The 19,716-nt window shown below is 43.0% G+C and overlaps 1 long non-coding RNA gene and 1 pseudogene across 1 annotated transcript in view; one reads left to right on the top strand and one right to left on the bottom strand.

Moving 5' to 3' along the window:
- Nucleotides 1-12,556, top strand: part of LOC110294817 — a 48,361-nt gene extending 35,805 nt beyond the window's left edge. The window contains exons 3-4 of the long non-coding RNA XR_002377981.2: nt 8,857-9,022; nt 12,456-12,556. This is a non-coding gene — a long non-coding RNA (uncharacterized LOC110294817). The remainder of the gene's footprint in view (nt 1-8,856; nt 9,023-12,455) is intronic.
- A 919-nt stretch (nt 12,557-13,475) lies between these two features.
- On the bottom strand, nt 13,476-14,107 carry LOC110294911 (annotated as a pseudogene).
- Nucleotides 14,108-19,716: the final 5,609 nt, after the last annotated feature.

Genomic DNA, 19,716 nt, shown 5'->3' with positions numbered 1-19,716 from the left:
AAAAAAAAAAAAAAAAAAAAAACCCTAGTGGGGTGGGGGTGGAGGAGAGTGGCTTCCAGACAGCATCTGTGACCACAGAGCACTCGTAAGGGTGATGAGGAAACCTGTGTTTGACTTTTGATGTTACCAAGAGAAGGACTGCGAAAGGTGCCTCCCTGGAGCAGGAGGCTGTGATGTTTGGAAAGAGGAGGGTGTTACAACCCTCAGTACACCCCCTGCACTCACCTACACCCCCACAGGGCTCTTAAACGCTGGCCAGCACTCTGGGGGTGAACTATGGGTAGAGGTAAAACCATTTTTTTTTCCAATTGCATTAAAGCAAAGCACATCTGCAAGTGCCTTAGATAACTTAATTTGGGTCGGTGACAAAAGGGACAAAGGTGTGCAGCCCAGGAGCAAAGAGTGGCTTCTCCGAGAGCTTCCACAGACATCAGCCCCTCTCATTATACCTTAGCTGGCGGCCTGGGAGGGGAGCTTGCCTCTGTGCAGCAGCTCATTAGCAAAAAAAGAACTCTGACATTAGTTACAATGTTGATAGACGTGACAGGGGATCAGGCTGAAGTGGAAGCCCTGCAGCCTGTGTCTTGATTTGTATAGCTCTTTTTTTTTTCTTTTAACGCAACATACTTTAAATCGCTAAATAAAATAAAATAAAATAAAAAATAAAAAGGAGAATCTTTGTTGAGTAAAATGTGCTGGTAAAGTGCAGATAACTGTTCCGAGGCCTGAGCAGAGCTGTTGCTTTCTTCCCAAAGCATTTCCTTGCACTTAGCGTTTATGAATACCCAGATCTAGTGTTTACCTTCATCTCAAGCCTTTTTGATTCCGTGTGGCTGTGTTATTTGTCTTCTCTCTTATCTCCAAATTCTCTATTGGATCCGTTTCCTCTGCCTAAAAGTGTGCTGACGCCCCCTCTGTTGGGAAAAGCTTGATAAAACAAGAGCAGAACAGAAGCAACAGGGAACTCTTTCCTCTGCCTGGGAGCCCTCTGGGGCATTCACATAAGCCTGCCTTCCTCACAGCACCACAAGGCTGCTTTTAAAATGCTTTCTCGGGATTAGGGATAAGAGTGCTTGGTGTGTGAGGCAGAAGACCTGAGTTTGAATCCCCAGCAACAAGTAAAAGATGGGCATGGCAGAGTGTGGGCTTAGGGACAGGTCCCCAGGACTCATGGACCAGTCAGTCCAGTAGAAAGAGAAGCTGAGGTTCAGGGAGAGGCCCTGCCTCAAAGGAATAAAGTACAGAGTGACAGAGGAAGACACCCTATGTCCTCTTCTGGTCTTCATATGCACACATACATACACACATATACATACACATTCTCACAGATACACACACTCACAGATACCATAGACCCACAAACTCACTCATACACACACACAGACACACTCATACACACAGACACACACACTCTCATACACATACTTGTGGGGCAGTGGACTGTGCCATCAGACAGAAAACTTGGTAAGGTTGAGTAGATTCAGAAGTCCCAGTACCGTCACACCTGAGGATGGTAGGTGTTTTATCTACTCCCAACCAGGATCCTGTCCACGTATATTTAAACAATTCTTTCTGAGTCAGGCTTTCTTTACATAGCGTGGGGCTGGCCTGAAATTTGTTATGTAGTTCAGGCTGGCCTTGAACTCACAGAGATCTTCCTGTCTCTGCGTCCTGAGTGCTGGAATTAAAGGCAGGTGCCACCATGACCAGCAACAGCATATTGTTTTGTTTTTTAAACGACTCACTCAAAATACTCCTTAGGGAGAGAGACTGAGAAGCTGAAGAGGTCCTGGAGAGATGGCTTACCAGCCAGGAGCACTTGTTCTTCCTGTAGAAGACCACAGATCATTTTCCAGCTCCCAGAACCCACATGACGGCTAAGAACTATCTGTGGCTAGAGTCAGAGGATCTGATACCTTCTAACCTCTGAGGGCAACCTCCACTTGCACATCAAAAGAAGTAAATCTTTTTTAGAAGCCAAAGGAGTCTCTGAGTATTGTGTTCAAGATCATTTATTGAGGCCAAGGATTATATAAAAATTAATTAAAATCAATTATTATTTTTTATAGGCTCCACCCAGCCTAGCTAGCTGTCTTGAGGTAGGTTTCCACCAGGAGGTGGTGGAATGGCACCTGATGTTTTACAAACTAAACTTTCTCTGTGCCTTTTAAAAAGAAAGGCAGATGACTACAGTTCTTGCTCCAAAGAGTGCTGTTGGGTGTGGAATCTCTGCAGCCACCTTTGTACTGCTGCGGAAGAGGCCTGATAAGCTTGTGCCCCTTGAAGCAGGCATCTCATGTCCCTACACCTTCTTCCGTATCATCCTCTCTGTGCACAGAGGAGTTCTGTACCAGGAAACTTTCCTGGTTTCTCTTTGTAATGTTTAACCTCTCTGCCTGGTGTTTTACGTGTTGCATAGTGATTTCTAAAACTTAAAGTCAACATACTTGAGATTCTGAAGGTTCTGTTAAAAAAATTACATCTCCTAGTAGAATGAAGGAAAAGTGGTAAAAAAGTAAGATTACCAATTACAAGTTGGCAGACCTCTATAGATTATTAATTCAACTGTATAAACTACAGCTAAATAACCTTTATCCAGCAGACTGGGATAGGGGATTGAAAGCAAGAAAAGAAGTACTAAAAACATACAGTGGGTAGCAGTTTATGTGTCAAGAAAAACTGAGAGAATTTTTGAAGCTCTGATGTCTAGCAGATAACACTTAAATCATTTTTCTCCAAACTTCAGTCATAAAACTTCAAAGAGTTATAGCCATAATACAAATTTTTAGACTAAGAAGTGGTGTTTGAAGTTATTTTATGGGATTTTGCTGTAAGGGCTCCAATTGATTTGTAGGAAGATAAAAGAAGGAAACTTATTTTCGAGGCTTTGTGGGAGAAGCAGCCTCCTTTCCATTGGTCGCTCTGCTGACGCCTGCAGGGCAGGGTGCTGTAGACTCTGGTACTGTATGCCTATATGAACTGAGCCACTCGCCGCCGCCTGCTGTTTGTGTTATGGTTAAAATCTGTCATACGCTGGTGGTGATTTATTAAATGTTTAATGAAGGAAGACAAAAACTTCAATAACTACAAACAGAAAAAGTAGACCATCGCATTAAAATATAATAACACATATTACATTTCTATTTTTCTTCCCGGCTTTCCTTTCTGAAAGTGCTGGGGCCCACTGGAAACTCAGCACAAAAGGAACACGGAGGCTCATCTCAACAAAGGGCCTGCTTTCCCTCCGTGCTTGGCTTCTCTTACCAAAGGGGAAGCGTAACCTCTGTCCCGGGAAAACAGATGATAAGCAAGCCTCACTTGGCAGCAGCCTGACACAGCTCTTAGTAGTCCCAATCTCCCACCATCCCTGTAAAGGTGTATGACAGCTTTGAAGTGCTGTACCTACTGTGTGCTAGTCTGTCTCAATAATGCTCTGATGGCCATCCTTCCATCTATAAGCATGAAGTAATAAGATAGTAGCCACAGTTGTGTCTGAAGCATTGTTTGTAAAATGAAATCTCTTTGTCTCTCCTGAATCTAAGAGGCCACTTTACTCTAGAAGTCAAGCAGGGGTTTTATATTGCTCACCAGGCTTCCTTACGTCCCAAGCTAACGTGTGCTCTTTGTGTGGGGCAAGGAAGAAAGGCTAGGCTATAGTTCTTATGTTTCATATATTTCTATAGTTTCATTGCATGGTTGTGTATAATAAGAGACCCTGCTTGCTAGTACATTATTTCGCCCTCCTCAAATCCATCTGATGACTTTGTGGTATCAATTTGCAGACTTCATAATTACCCATGTTTATTGGCTGTTATCCACTTTAAGCCCTATTATGAGCAGTTGGACATCAAATGATGGTGGAATTTTGAAGGAACCAATTTCGTTATAAGTATAAAATTCTATTACAACTCTACGACTATCTTACTTATATTAAAATTCTAAAAGGCCTTTCCATTATGTTCACAGAAGTAAATACACAGCCATTAGGTAATCAGACTCTTAGACACTCTTGAAAGATTTGACAGACATAAACTCATGGTCACAATTCAATAAAACAAATTGATTTATTATGAGAGATGACTCACTACCCGATCAATGGGCTCGCCTTTCACTTTTTAACTGATACCGAGGCCACAGTGATTCTAAGTGGGAGTTTCAGCTTTGAAGTTTAAGTTCATTAGTTCACATATTTGTTCATTCATTCATTCACAACTCACTCATTCATAAGTCACTCATTCACTCATTCATTCATCCATTCATTCATATCTCCACAGGACACTTAGTGGATACTAACTGTGCATGTCCTATAGAATGCACCCAGGAGAAGCCATGAGGAAAACAGTAAGCTCCCTGGCCTCTAGGATTTTACAGATTAAGTCCAGAGAGAACCAAAAACGAAGGCTATAGAATGCTGGGAGTTCTATAGAAGAAAAATAAGTGCTGTGGTGACAGCAGAATTGCTCCAGGTCAGTCAGGACTGGGCTCGCCTGCTACAGAACGAGAGAATTGGCATCACTGTAATTTTATTTGACCAAATAACTCAATCGGAAATGTCATTGTTCCCCTCATATTAGCATATTAAATAAAAGAAATCACAAAGCAACGCCCCCCTCACTCACTTCCTGATCTAAGAACTAACAGCCTGTTTTTAAAAACTTCAATCAAGCTTTAGGACGATTTTGGCAGAATAAATATTTCTTGATTTTATTTGGCTTCAGGATCTTAAGCAATTTCATTTTAAGTAAGATTATTTTCCTTAGACACCAGAACTTGTTTGTACTATCTGTGATCTGACAATGAATCTTTGAAACTTACAGTAGTAATGAACTACTGCATTGGCATTAATTTGTTTTCTGTTACTGTAACAAAATACTGGATGCTGGGTGCTTTTTGAATGAAGATGTTTAATTAACCATGGAACATCAGATTGATACTGGAGTCTTCATTGCAGATAACATCACAGCAGTGAAGGATAGAAAGTGGAAGAGGTCACACAGAAAGTCAAGGAGCAAAAAGGAAAAACAAAAACAAAAAACAAAACAACAACAAAACAAACAAACAAAACCCACCCCCCCAAAAAAAAAACCAAAAAACAAAACCTCTAGGGTCAAGCTCGTATAACAAATCTCACGATAGCTAGCTTAGAGATCCAAAAGGCAGCACACCCAGCGACCTGCGTCCCTTCCCACCGGTCTCACTTCCTACGGCTTCCCACACACATTCCAGGGCACTATATCTGGTTGTAGCAACACTTAACCTGCAGATACTGCCCTTCCCTACAACAGAACTGCTAACATGGGCTAACATGTTTCAGATGTAATCCAGTGCATATACAGATTGATTTAAACTAAATGCTTCAGTCACAATATCGCCCAAGAAAGGATGTGACAGAGTGGACCCAACTGTGTGGGCAGGAGTCATGCTGGTCTTGCTACACCATCTGTGAAATTATTAAAACAAATGCAATCAACTTGACAAATACTGAACCAGACTTTTCTTAGCAGAAGCCATTTGAATCTTCACGACAAGGCACCTGTTCTGAAGGATGTTGTCTTACATTTGTGAGGCAAAACATTTCACTAACACTGTATGGTGGGCCAGAACTGGTCTTGAGGAAACAGCTAAGAATTGTCATTGTTCAGATAACATATGAAAAACATAAAAACTGGGGCTGGATAGACGGCTAAGCAGTTATGGGCACCTGCTTCAGTCAGGAGGACCAGAGTTTAATCTCAGCATCCACATCCAGATGATTTATAAATGCCCGTAGCTTCAGCTCCAAGGGATTCAATGCCCTCTGCTGGCTGCTGAGGCTACCTGAACTCACAAGTGCGTAGACACTCACACATAGACACACACTTAGGAAGCATAAAGGAGAGGAAATCTTAAAGAGCCCTGTGCAGGGCCTGGCAACCAAACAGTCCTAGAGCGTCAGTGGTATTTCAGTACACACGGTGGAAATGCTCACGGGCCATAGACAGAGAAGCGTGGGCGAACTGCAGTGACTCAGAACTGGACTTATAACCAAATAAACATAACCAGCTGTTCCACATGAACAGTGGCACCAACCTGAATAGGGGAAGTCTCACAGGCCCCACTGCTAGATGGAGAACTGTAGGAAACTAATGACAGCTGAGGGAAGGGAGGGAGGGAAGAAGGGAGGGTCTTCCCTAGAGATGAACACTGCAAGTCTTTCTAATTTGTTTTTTGATACCAACTTGTCAATCCTGAAAACGCACATAGGACTCAGCAGGTCACATTGTATATTTGTATGCACATATCCTTGTGACAATGATAAAAGCAAACAGTGTTCTAACCTTCTTCACCCCGTGGTTGACATCCCATCTTGTCTATCACGTTTACACGTTGATAATTCAACTTCTCTGACTACAGGTTTCTGCAACACTGGAAGAAAGGACAGGCTCAGCTTTCATACAATGATTGACTGAGATAGAGCTGTAGCATATAGTTTTATGCTCTACCCGCCTTTGCTCCAGGAAGTAGCCATGCTACCAGCTCCCTCCCAGCTTCCCTTGAATCCACAGATAAAAGACACAGACACATAGTTGCTCAATTACAACATGCCTTCTTGGCACAGTTGCTGGGTGCTACCATCTCCCCCCAGGAAAAATGTGCCCTTACCAATTTCTTATCTGCATCTCTTCTACCTGCCCTATTCTTCAGTTGCTAAACTCCCCTGACTCCCACTTGTAGAAGCGGCCTGTGTGGCCACTCCCTTTTGAGATCTCACATGGGAGCCGGGCGTGGTGGCTCCCACCTTTAATCCCAGCACTTGGGAGGCAGAGGCAGGTGGATTTCTGAGTTCGAGGCCAGCCTGGTCTACAGAGTGAGTTCCAGGACAGCCAGGGCTACACAGAGAAACCCTGTCTCGAACAAACAAACAAAACAGAGATCTCACATACTTGTCTGGTTCTCTTCTCTCAAAGCATGGAGAACTCTGTTCTCCTTCCTCATATCTCCCTACCTGACTCGTGGGACCTGGAAGTCCTGCTTGTCCCTCCCTCTCAGCAATTGGCTCATGGCTTTCTTTACTGACAAATCAAGAGCCAATTGGGGAACAGGACTTTACACCAGACCTGCCCTCTACATATAATCCCAACTATTGGCCCCACATGTGAATAACTGAATGCATCCATGTCTTAACCTCCTTTCCCTCCCAACCTCTCTTTGACTATAATCGAGAATGCTCACTGTCCAGAAGTCATTTACAAGCAGGACATCTCAGCTCCTGGCCCCCAGGGAAGGGCCTACTCTGTCTCTTCTTGGGTTATAGTTAGAGAGGATCACCCTTGTGTTCCTGGGGTACTTGTCTGTGAATCTGAGAACATTTGGGGCTTGTCACACCTCCTTTTCTTGTCACTGCCTGTGACTGCAAGTTATGGTGCTGTAGCTAGTGCAAGCCAAAGGGAAGAGAGAACAGTTGTCTTAGGAGAGCTCTACTCAGTTAATACCAAGCAGACCTCTTGCTTCCTGGGGCTGTGGGGGGTGGGAGGCTGGGGGTTCTTACCTGGAATTTCACTCAGCTTGATATTATGTCTCAGTGTGTTTGACAAAGTAAACCTACTCTCTCCTACCAGGGCAGACACGTATGCAGGAGAGGGAGCCTGTGCTGTGCTGTACATATGTGTGCATGTATGTGCCTGTGTGTGTGCACATATGTTTGCATGTGCACACGTGTGCCCGTTTGTATGTGAACTTGACACAACTGGAGTCATCTGGAAAGAGAGAGCCTCAGTTGAGGAATTGCCTATCAGGCTGGCCTATAGGTTTGTCTGTGGAACACCTTGGCTGATGGTTGCTGTGGGAAGGCCCACCTCACTGTGGGCAGTGCCATCCCTACATACATGGTCCTGGGTTCTAGAAGAGAGCAAACATCACAAAGCATAGAGAGCAAGCCAGTAAGCAGTGTTCCTCCATGGCCTCTGCACCCGTTCCTGCCATAGGTTCTGGCCCTGACTTCCCTCAATAATGAACCACGACATGGAAGTGCAAGCCAAATAAACCCTTTTCTCTCCAAGTATCTTGCATGCGTCCGACTCGACCAGCAAGAACGACTGCAACAGGATCCTTCTGCACGAGTTTATTGGGAGAGCTTGATTGTAGAGGCGAAGAGACCCCAAGCCCAGAACTGGTACTGCTTATATAGGCCTAGGAGAGGCGTGTCTCACACCCGGATTGGTTATGCACTATGCCTCATTTGCATGTTCCTCATCTGATTGGCTACTCTCTCTCAGTATCTCACAGTACCTCATTAACATACCTCATTTGCATGTCTCACATCTGATTGGTTATTCTCTCAGTACCTCATTATCATACCTCATTTGCATNTCTCACATCTGATTGGTTATTCTCTNAGTACTTTGCAGAGCCTCATTATCATGCCCGGGCCAGGCAGTGTTTTGGCGAAAAACTTTACTGCATAAGTAAGCATTGGTTGTTTGCTCAAACTTATGCGTGGTGGCCAGCAGAAGCCTGCGCCACTCTGCAACGGCACATGTGGCTTCCCACACAAGTAGCTTCTGCTCATAGAGTTGATCAAAGCAATGGACAGCAAATGAGGTCCGGGCCCAAAGGCATTTCAAAGCCACCGTTTTGTAAGACACTGGAGGCCATATTTTTACATTTAACCTTTTCCATTTGTTTTTATTTTTCCACTACAATTTTTTTTTTTATCCTATCCAGTCATATCCCAAGAAAAGTGAAACTGGAGTCCTTGGTGAGGGAGGTCCCTAGCCTGGCACTTATTTCACAGTTCCCATCCTGCCAACACGGATGCTTAGGACTCACAATGTGCCAGGAATTGTGCTCACAATGTGTTTGCTCTCTTGTCTGAAGGATTCTTACCACGCAACAACAGGGAGAGCTTGTTCCTGCACTTCCTTTGCTGACTACTCTGGGGATACAAGTGGAGGCTGTGCCAGACCTCCTGCATCTGACGGCCATTCTGGAACAATTGGAGTGAAAGACACCCTCTCACATCATCCCTTGGCACACACTCTTGGTGTGTGCAGGTACTTTTATGCCTTGTTAGGAGATGGGATTTCAGAAGGGCACCACACCGCTTTACATCATCATAATAATCACACAAACTGACAGGACAGTAAAGTTTCAACTCCAATTTGGTTAGCAGTCAAGGAAGATAACATGGTGTGAACAACTCCTAGGAACAAGGCTGTAATTGTTTTGTTAGAGCCACACATTACTCTTCTTGCTAAGAAAGTAATCCGGAACAAGACAGCCTGTTGAGCTTGCTCAATGAGAAAAACAAAGCTTCATTAGGAGATTCTTCTCTGCAAGAAGGGAACTAATTGTGTGTGTGTGCTCACAGGCGCTCGATTGTGTGTGTATATGTGTGTATATTATGTGCATGTGTGTGTGTATATGTTTGTGTGTATGTGTGATTGTGTGTTTGTATGAGTCTTTATGTGTGTGCGTTTGTGCTTGTGTGTGTGTTTGTATATCTGTGTGTTTGTGTATGTGTTTATGTGTGTATGTTTGTGTGTATGCATATGTGTTTGTCTGTATGTGTATGCATTTGTGTGTTTGTCTATATGTGTATGATTGTGTGTGTGTGTGTGCACATGTGTGTTTGTATCTTTACTGTGTATCCCTTCCTCACTGTGCATGATTCTGGGATAAATGTTTCAACTGTCCTTTTGTAACCATATACAAGCCTGACAACATGCACGCTGGGTTTCCTTACACTCTGCACCACTACATTTAACTGCTTATGTTTGTAGGAAGCATGGCACAAACCAGTAGAACAGACATTTTGGAAACCTAGAGCTACACTATTAAGATCAGAATCATTGCCAGGCTGAGAATGCAAATCTCTGCCCCAGATTTCCTCTTGTTTAGTCTCCAGGACATCTAGTGGTAAGTGGAGCACTAGCAGCAGCCGGCTCGCTCCTGCAAGCCTTTCCATCCCCACTTCCATTCTTTGCCAACCCTGACTCTCTTTTTAATTGCATGCTGAGAAAACAGAAAACTGACCATCTGTCCCAACTGCAAAATGTTTTGGGAAAACAAGCAAGGAGCAAGCTGATATTTGGATGCAAGTGCTCCAAGGGTGGGGCTGCAAACTAAGGAAAAGATCTCAAAAGAAATGTAAGCACAAACTGTATGCCATCACACACCCAACAACGTTTGTGCTTCAGTGACTCCACCGTGTCCCCCAGAGGCAACTCCTCTTCCCTGAACACTTTGAATATTCACGAAGAGTTCTCTTTTTAAAATTGCGAGTTCTGTTTACAAAACTTTCTGTTCCTACCTGGGCAGGGTTATTAGTATAAATTGATAAATGCATTTTATAGAACAATTACCAGTTATTTAAACTTTGCCCCCAATTATCCATGGGTGTGCACTTCCAATTTGAAATAGGTAGACAAGTGGAGAAATTCTATAAAATAGGTAACATGGTCCCACCCACGAGATCTAAAGGGCAGATATATTCCTCTGTATAAATTTCAAGAGTTTGGGCTCCCGAATCAATTTCAAAGATCAATATGATTACATACTTTTAATAGCTTTCCCAGCTAATATTTAAAATAATTATGGACACAAGCTCATTTGATGTGGCTATTAGTAGTTTAATTAGGTAGTAATGAGCGAGATGCCATAGGTTAGCACGGCGTTAGCACAGTAGGACCTGCTTCAGCATGAAGCACACTTGAGTGTTAAAAATTTAATCTTTATGTGCGAATATGCATGGGCATATCGTGTTAATTATTGTGGAAGGATGCTTTCTACTTCTGAACGCTAACAAGTGGGCGATTATGCAACCTAGGAGGTTCTGCAGCTGTCTGTGGATTGCTTTGATGATGCCTATAAACCATGAAAATTACACAGTATGTTAGTGCATACATACATGCATACATACATGCATACATACATACGGCAAATCCATTGTACACGCTGTAATGTGGGACATGGATGTTTTAAGTAAGCAACGTGGAGATTCTTTTTGTTGTTGTTGTTATTCAGTTTCAGTTTAAGGCAAAAGTTTTACATTTCTGTGTTAAAGTGTCTACCCATCACCAATGCTGGCATTTCAAATTTTGTGTCTTCACTGCTGAAGAAGAGACTTGTGCTTGGTATCAGCCCCTAGGGTTAAGCTAGTGACATTGGATCAGTGGAGAAAAGTCTGGGAGCTGTTGAATTAGCATGCAAATCCAGTCGATGGCAGGTGAGCAGGTGTGAAAAGCAGAGATGGCCTGGCCCCAGCTGCATTTATCATGGCTCTCAGAACCTGACCAGACTTCCTCCACTGGAGGTGCTATTACACGTGCTCCCCTACCCTAACTCCACTGTATTAGGTACTCCTCTGTCGCTGTGGTAAATCGCCATGACCAAGGCAACCTACAGAAGGAGGATTTTATTCGGATCATGGTTCCGGAGGGACAGAAGTCCATCACAGCAGGGAGGCATGTTAGCACGGAGCACAGCAATAGGAGCAGGAAGCAGAGAGAGCTCGTGCCCACTGATGGATCTCTAGCAAGGCTGCAACGTCTAAGCCTCCCCAAACAGTGCCACCTACTGGTGACCAAGTGTTAAAACACCCAAGATCATGGAGGAGGGGACGGGCATTTCTCATTCAAACTACTATACCACCTTCTAAACTCACATGTTGATACCTTAAGCCCCAAATATGACTGTATTTGGAGACAGGCCTTAAAAGCACTTAATTGAGGTTCGATGAGGAGGTAAAGATAAGGTCCTGATATTCTTGTAAAGAGAGACAGAAAGCCAGAGATGCTTGCAGATAGAAGAATGGCCGCATGAGGACCCAGGGAGAAGAATGATGCCTACCTACAAAGGCCTCTGGAGAAACCTCTCTGCTGGAACCTTCACCTTCCAGGTCCAGCCTCCAGAGGAGTCAGGAGACTGCACCTATTTGGTTTTGAGGAGGCACTGTTTGCTGCCTGTGGAATTCTGTTTTGTCAGCCTCCATGAAGTCAGACAAGGAGCTGACCACCACCAGCCTGAAATACAGCGCTGACCTTGTGGAAGACCACAGAGGATGTGGCACCAAGTCCCCTCCCTAACCAAGACAGCTGGTGGGAGAGAGATCTGTCTTTTCAATGGCATGACATTGGATTTGTTAACCTTACTCCAAGGCTCAGGAATAGTTGGCTAACACAAAACAGACTCCATGTTTTGTTTTGTTTTGGTTTGGTTTGGTTTGGTTTGTTTTGGTTTGGTTTGGTTTGGTTTTTGGGTTTTTTTCTTTTTGGTGGTGGTGTTCTTTTTAATGAGCTTTTGTTATTTTGTTGTTGTTGTTTTTTTAAGACCCAGAAAGATTATGAAGTTGGGTGGGCAGGGAAGAGGAGGAGGACCTGGGAGGAGGAGGAGGACCTGGGAGGAGTTGGGGAAGAGAAATAGTATCATTAAATATATGAAAAATTTAAACCCAGGCTCTCTATTTATTTTAAAAGGAAGAAGAAAAAAGCCACGGAGTAGAAACTTTGATGAATAAATGAGCAGTACTCCTCCTCACAACCTCTCCTTTCTCTGAATTCAGTGGGGATTTTGAAGCACTTTTAAGTCAATAAACTTGGCATCTCATAATCCAATTTGTACGTCTTCACTGGCCTTAAATTTTTTTCTTCCTTAACACACATTCCTTCACCGCATTCCAGGCGTGTGGAACTTAGCATTCCAGAGTCGACATAGTTCCACACGCTGGTCCTGCCACCTCTGTCTAACCTGGAATGCCGTTCTTTCAAGTGCTCATAAATTGTTAACTGTCAGCTCATTTTTACCTGTGAGGCACTTCCCCTTTACAGAGCCATGCCGTGGAGGTCTGTTTCCTTTTGTAACAGTTTGGGAAGTAGCTGGATAAAATATAGCCATCAATAAGTGTTATATTATCTGGCCTATGACAGAGTCTCATTGAATGTCAAAGATTCCAAAAATGTATGGCTTCTCTAGTTTTTTTTTTTTTTTAATTTTTCTTTTCTCTTTAAAGGAAGTTTTATTTCTTTGATCATTTTTATCAGTCATGACTGAACTAAAAATATAATTGAGTACCATCATGGTTGTCATCATGGAAATGGGTTTAGTAGAAAACTGACCAGACATACGTATTATTATTATTATTATTATTAGCAGTAGTAGTAGTATTTCTTCCCACTTTTCAAACAGTGAGCAGTTGTCATTGATAAGACAAACAAACCCAGAGAATCTGTTCATAATGTTCAAAATATGCTAATGTAATACAACATGCCTGATCACAGGGTTCTGGATCACTTAGGAAATATGTGAACTTCTTGATTCCATCATACAAGACAGGGATGAAGCCTCACCCTCACCAATGAGATCGCTAGACCATGCATCTTGAAGAAACCTTGGCTTCCCTCACCATGAACAGTCTTCCTCCAGCGGTCAAGAATGCCTTATGCATGTCATGTGACGGCAAACTTTGTCAAGCCAGCAACATCTGTGACAGACTACCATCATCCAGCTGATAAAGATATATTTTGGAATCTGGAAGCGTTCCCTTTTGCAGTGTCACAGATACCAAAGCAGGCAGCTCTGAGGATGATGATTCTCTGCACAGACACATGGAAGTCTTGGTATAGGTATTGATCCATCAGATTTGTAGATCTGAGCCAGGCAGTCAACAGACCTCTGAATTCCCCTCCAGGTCCAGCTTTGCCCATGTCACCTGTTGGACAGGTATGGGCAAAATTAAGAGAGTGCACAGAACACAACAAGGATATGGCCCCAGCAGTGGCATCTGATACCAGGTTCCCTGAAAAGCAGTGTCCAAACTGGGTCCTCTGCTCCATATCACCTAGGAAGATCTGCTTGTATTTATCTCTGAAGGTAAAGTTGACAGCATGGGTGGAGAAGTATCTGGTGACATTGGCCAGGTTACCACACTAGGACAGGGCTCTCTGCTCATTATCTATGAACCTGTCTATAATTCCCGGATATTAGTTATCTGGTGAGATTTGCTTACTGGCATGGTACACCTGCAGCAGCAGCTTGACCTGTCGGGTAGGGGCTACTACAGCCTTGAAGATGGCTGCAGCCCCTCCACTTGCCAGGAAGTCCTTGGGAAGAACACAACAATATCGACCATTGAAGTATAAAGTCAGGAGAGTACAGGACAGGGTGGCACTGACAACTGGCTTTGACTCCAGGGTCCTGGGTAGGTTGTTTTCCTTTTTAAATGATTCAGGATCATAGCAAATACATCACTGTATTTACTACTTCAAGCCCTGAGCACAGGAAGGAGCATGTAGGTAAATACACACATTATATATGTAAAATAATTGTGTCCTGAAAATGTTCTGTAACTACAAATCAAAATGTTCTTGAGTCTACTGTAAGGAGGCAATATTCTGCGCAGTGAGACAAAAACCTTCCCTTGTTCAAACACCCATCAATTGAGTTGAGTTTACTGCATGAAACTAATAGTCCAGGTTTCTCATAATGAGCTCTCCCAAACTGAAAATACTCTTTGAAATATTTCTAGAAGAAAAAAAAAAAACCTTATAATGGAGACTAAGTCTCAAGAGCATGATCAATAGGATTTTGAAAATATTGGGATAATTGGGAAAGTTAAATTTCAAACCATCTTTAATTAGAGACAATTAAAGATTTAACACACATCCTTGAATCCTAGAGACCCACATACACATTCTACTTCAGGAAAATAGTTCACTCTTGATTAGTTGATGTTTTTCAAAATAATAACCTTTGAGCTGTGGAGATGGTTCAGTAGGCAAAGTGCTTGTCATGCAAATATGAAAACCTGAGACTTGATCCCCAAAACCCACATAAAAAAGCCCAGCAAAGATGTGCACACTTTTTATCTCATCCTTAGTAGGTAGAGACAGGCGGGTGCCTGATGCTTGCTGGCCATTTAGTCTAGACAAATTTATAAACTCCAGGTTCAGAGATGGATCCAGTCTCAAAAGGTAGAGATAGAGGAGGAAGGAAGAGAGCTGATCTTGGCCTCTGGTTTACACACACACACACACACACACACACACACACACACACACGTATATGCATGCATACATATGTTCACATACATATTCATACCTCCCACAGGAACACATGCACTCAAACAAAAATTAATAACACTTGTTTCCCACTTTCAATAAAGAAATAAAAATACAATACATAAGATATTGTCAGTATTTCACACAACATATAAATATAATATGACAATATCTGAAGTATTTCTATCAGGTACCCAACATTTACTTCATGTGCTATTATTCTTTTATCATATGTGCTACTGAAATTATGTTAATTCTTTTCCAAATGAGTGAGTCTTGTTTGTTAGCTTATAGAAAACACTGAACTATGTAAAACTTGCAGGGAAACACCATGACCATATTTAAAAACAGCGACATGGATCAAAGGAGACCAGCAAACTGTAATGAACAATGACAGAGGGCACACTACAGAGTGTGTGTTGTGGGTATCACAGACACACTACAGAGGTGTGTGTCATCAGTGTCACAGAGCACACCACAGAAGCGTGTGTTGTTGGTGTCACGAGTCATACTACCGGGTATTGGTGGTGTTACAGAGCACGCTACAGAGGTGCATGTGTCATCAGTCTCATCTGAACATGCAGGGCCAGTTCTTAACATGGTAGTTTATGGTCCCTGCTGAGTTGTTGGCAGACTCCCCTGCTCTTCAAAGGACAGGGAACTACTGCCTCTGACTGAGTCTAGCATCTCAGAACTGAGAACTCCTGATAAATAGGTCCATGACTTGGTCATGGCTCAGTTAACACCTAGGGTGGATAATCCCTTTGGGTGAGAGCCTGGGGGATCTGGTCTATGAACTGTGATTGTCCTTTACTAAGGTGTGTGAGCACATGAGTTCTCCTCCCCTCTAACACCTGAGGTGACAGTTAAGCATACCTTCTCTGTTTCTAAATGCCTCATGGGGTGAGAGACACAATTGTCCTGGTAGAGAACATCAAGTTTAGATGAAGTTGTGATGTCACTCTAATAGATAATGGGCCCCAAGACTAAGGAAGGATGGACAGAGTATAGATGGTTAGGAAGCAAAGCTGACAGCTCCCCGTGGTTGGTCTTCTGGGAGGAGAAGGATGAGAGAGGAATTTGAGAACACAGTAGGTACTTGCTTTGTCCACTGTGTAGGCTGAGCTAGGACTCTAGCTGAGACAGCTAATGAACAAGTGTGGGTGTCAGAGTGACCATGGCAGCAGAGGTGTCCTTGGCATCCATCCATGTAGTCAGCACTGGTAGACCTGACAATATCAAAACCTTATAAGTCTCTTACATTATCTGGAGCAGAGGGTAGAAAATTACTGGGGAAGAGGAAGAAGGAAAGAAAGAAAGAAAGAAAGAAAGAAAGAACACAACAGCTGAATAGACAAGACAGTATCAGCTTCCGGAAGGCTGCAGAATTACCCAGGACTAGAGAATCAGTGAACAAGACACATTTACATAAACTTTCCTGCCAGTAAGCCAAGTCACGCCTCTGTCACTGTCCTCTGACTCCTATTTATACTCCCTCCAAACATCACCTGTCCTCCAGCAGTCTTGCCTCAGCACGTGATTTTGTCTTAGCAAAAGAACCCCAGATGTCTCTCTATCATCTGATATCACTGCCAATTGGCCTGAGTCCATGGAAGTAAAAAGAAGCCGAAGGAACCTCACGGGAAGTTTGGCATGTTTCTCTCTATGGAGTCCTGACAAATGGAGCTCAGCTATGCATTGTAAGGCGGACCAGTACATGCATGTCCTTAACAAAGAGACCTTTATCATATCCTTCCATGTGCTTGTTACAGCAGAACATCCTTTCACCTGTGTCTGCTTCAGGGAAACATTCCTCCACCAGTCTGCTTTAGCAAAATACTATCTGAGACTACAGACTTTCCAAAGAAACCAGAAGTTTCCACTTCATTTTCCCATTTGAGCAGTGGGTTAGTCACCAGGGGAAGCAGATCTGGACTGAAGTGGAGAAAATGAAACAGTAGTGTGCTGGATGTGAACTCAGGCTACAGTGCTAGACTGTGGGTGAGTGTGAACTCAAGCTACAGTGCTAGACCACAGGTGAGTGTGAACTCAAGCTACAGTGCTAGACTGTAAGTGAGTGTGAACTCAAACTACATTGCTAGACTGTGGGTGAGTGTGAACTCAAGCTACAGTGCTAGACCATGGGTTTTTGTTTTATGAGTTTAGCTGGGAAGAGGAAAGAGACATTAGTGTCAAGTATGAAGATCTCAATGGCTATACTTTTCTCAAGATGTAAGAGTTTTAAACTTGTTTTGGAATTAAAAATTAAGACCCATGGTATGATAAAATGAGGAATGCCAGATTCCTGAGATTAATAGGAAGGGTCAGTGAGATAAAAGCCACAAGTGACACTCCCAAGGATGACAATTTCTTTTCTTGTTTCTTTTTTCTTTTTGATTTATTTATTTATTTATTTTTGAATAAGAGAAAAGGCACATCTTTAAAGCCCAAAGGACAAAGAAAGCAAGAAGGTGACTATGGTGGTTTGAATATGGTTGGTCCAGGGAGTGGCACTATTAAGAGGTACAGCCTTGTTGGAATAGGTGTGTCACTATGGACCTGGGCTTGGATACCCTTGCCTACCTGCCTAGAAGTCAGGCTTCTCCTGTTTGCCTTCAGAACAAGGTGTAGAACTCTCAGCTCCTCCTGCACCATGCTTGCCTGGATGCTGCCATGCTCCCATCATGATGATAATGGACTGAACCTCTGAACCTGTAAGCCAGGCCCAATTAAATGTTGTCCTTATAAGAGTTCCCTTGGTCATGGTGTCTGCTCACAGCTGTAAAACCCTAATTAAGACAGACACATACATCATTATTGTATATAAACTTGATACTTAGGCATTCTGGAAGCTAACCAGAGACCCAAGTTTTGTGATGAAAGGGAAGTCTGATCCTGTGAGATTGTGAGAATGCTGGAAGTTGTATAGACAGGAATTGTAATTATTCCAGGGATAAGAAGCCTTAAAAGTGAATATAAGTGTATTGTTATGTTTACTCTTGCTATAGCAAAATGCTCAAGGCTAGTTAATACTTGTAAAGAAAAGAGGTCTACCTTGTTCATGATTCTTGTGACTACAGGGTCCAAAAAAACATTCACTGACTCTTGGCTTGGCTGTGGCTCAACTTGTCATAAAAACTGAAAGCACTCCAGGCATGTGCAGAAAGGGCCAGGCACTCGGGGTAGTATTGCTTATAGAAACTTTATATGAGAAGTAACTTAGTGCAAGAGACCAGCATTCGTTTCTTCTGACGATAATGCTTTCACGACAGCCACCTTGCATTTGCCCCTCCCTCCCAAGCATTGCACCATCTTCCCATGTTACAATTCTAAGGATCAAGCCTCCAGTATGTGAACGTTGGGTGACAAATCACTTGGAAATCCTAGCAAACACTGGCATGACTTGGGTTTTCCAATATGGATATGATCAAAAGTACCAGATCCTGAAGGCAGCCTGAGGTGTTCATGTTCATGAAAAGAAAAGGTCCCTTAGACATCATCCATGAGATTCCAAAAGCAGGGCAAACACAGTTCACATTGACTATCTCTATCTGTTGGAAGTCGGAACCTGGACAAGTTGCTGAAGATATTAACATGGGGCAAGCATTTAACATGGTGACTGGCACCTAGAAAATTCTCAACCAGTGTTTGTTTCTTCCCTTCCTGCCCTTCTGGAAGTACAAGGTAGAGAGGCCAACCTCACACGTGTAAGGCATTAGTCACCCCCTCTGTAGCATAAACACATCAACGGCCTATATAGCAAGATGTAAAGGTCCATCTTACAGTAGTATCAAGGGAAGATAAAAAAAACAAAATAATCTTCTTCATGACTATAGGTCTCTCTTGAGTTTCTGTAAGCCCATCTACAAGACAAACTAAGGCTTTGCCTCTTCACAATCTAAGATGTTTCCACGAGGAGGGTCAGGAAGATGGGTCTGCACATTTTTATGGAATTTTCAAAGTCGAATGAGAAAGAGTATGACCTCTAGCAAGCCTCAGGGTAGTGACCCTCAGGTTTTTCTACTTTTTATAATCTGATGATGATCAATCTGTCTAATTTTTAAAACATACCTACATATATAGAACTGCTTTTAAAAAGTATCTTTAACTGCTCAAGTCTGTGGAGAAACTTTTCATTTGTCCTTGTCTGCTTAATATCAGATTAACCCCTGTTGGCCCATTTCAACTGCCAACAGACACACTCATGTTCGTGTAAGTACAAACACTTCCAATTACTTTCCTTTTGAGTCCTCGAAAATGTGTATTCCAAGTCGGTCTCATGGCTCTAAGAAAAGTTACTTTCTTTGTTTGGGTCTCCGTAGAAGCAAGGAAGTCATTTTCATTTCCACGTACAATAAATCAATCAACATTTATAGAACACCTATTTTGTTGTGGGCCTTAGGCTAGGCATTGTGCTGGATGCAATGATGAATAAGATATGATCTCTGCCCTCAAGGCAAGCTGGGCTCTTACACAAAAAGGGACCGAACAGATGATACAGGGCCGCGTGCGATAAATGACAAATGAGTGACATGGGAAATCTTTCGGAGGAGGGAAGAGACCATTTTGGCCTGGGGGGGTTATCTAGGGCCTCAGGGATGCGTAGCATGTCCTGGCCCTTTGAGAATCACTGGTTTGAGATAACTAAGTAGAGAAGTGGAGAGAGGCAGTCATAGGGAAT

Source organism: Mus caroli, chromosome 5 (assembly GCF_900094665.2).
Source record: "Mus caroli chromosome 5, CAROLI_EIJ_v1.1, whole genome shotgun sequence".
Classification (NCBI taxonomy): Eukaryota; Metazoa; Chordata; class Mammalia; order Rodentia; family Muridae; genus Mus; species Mus caroli.
Note: the sequence above shows the minus strand (reverse complement) of the source record. Positions and strands in the feature narration are given on the sequence as shown.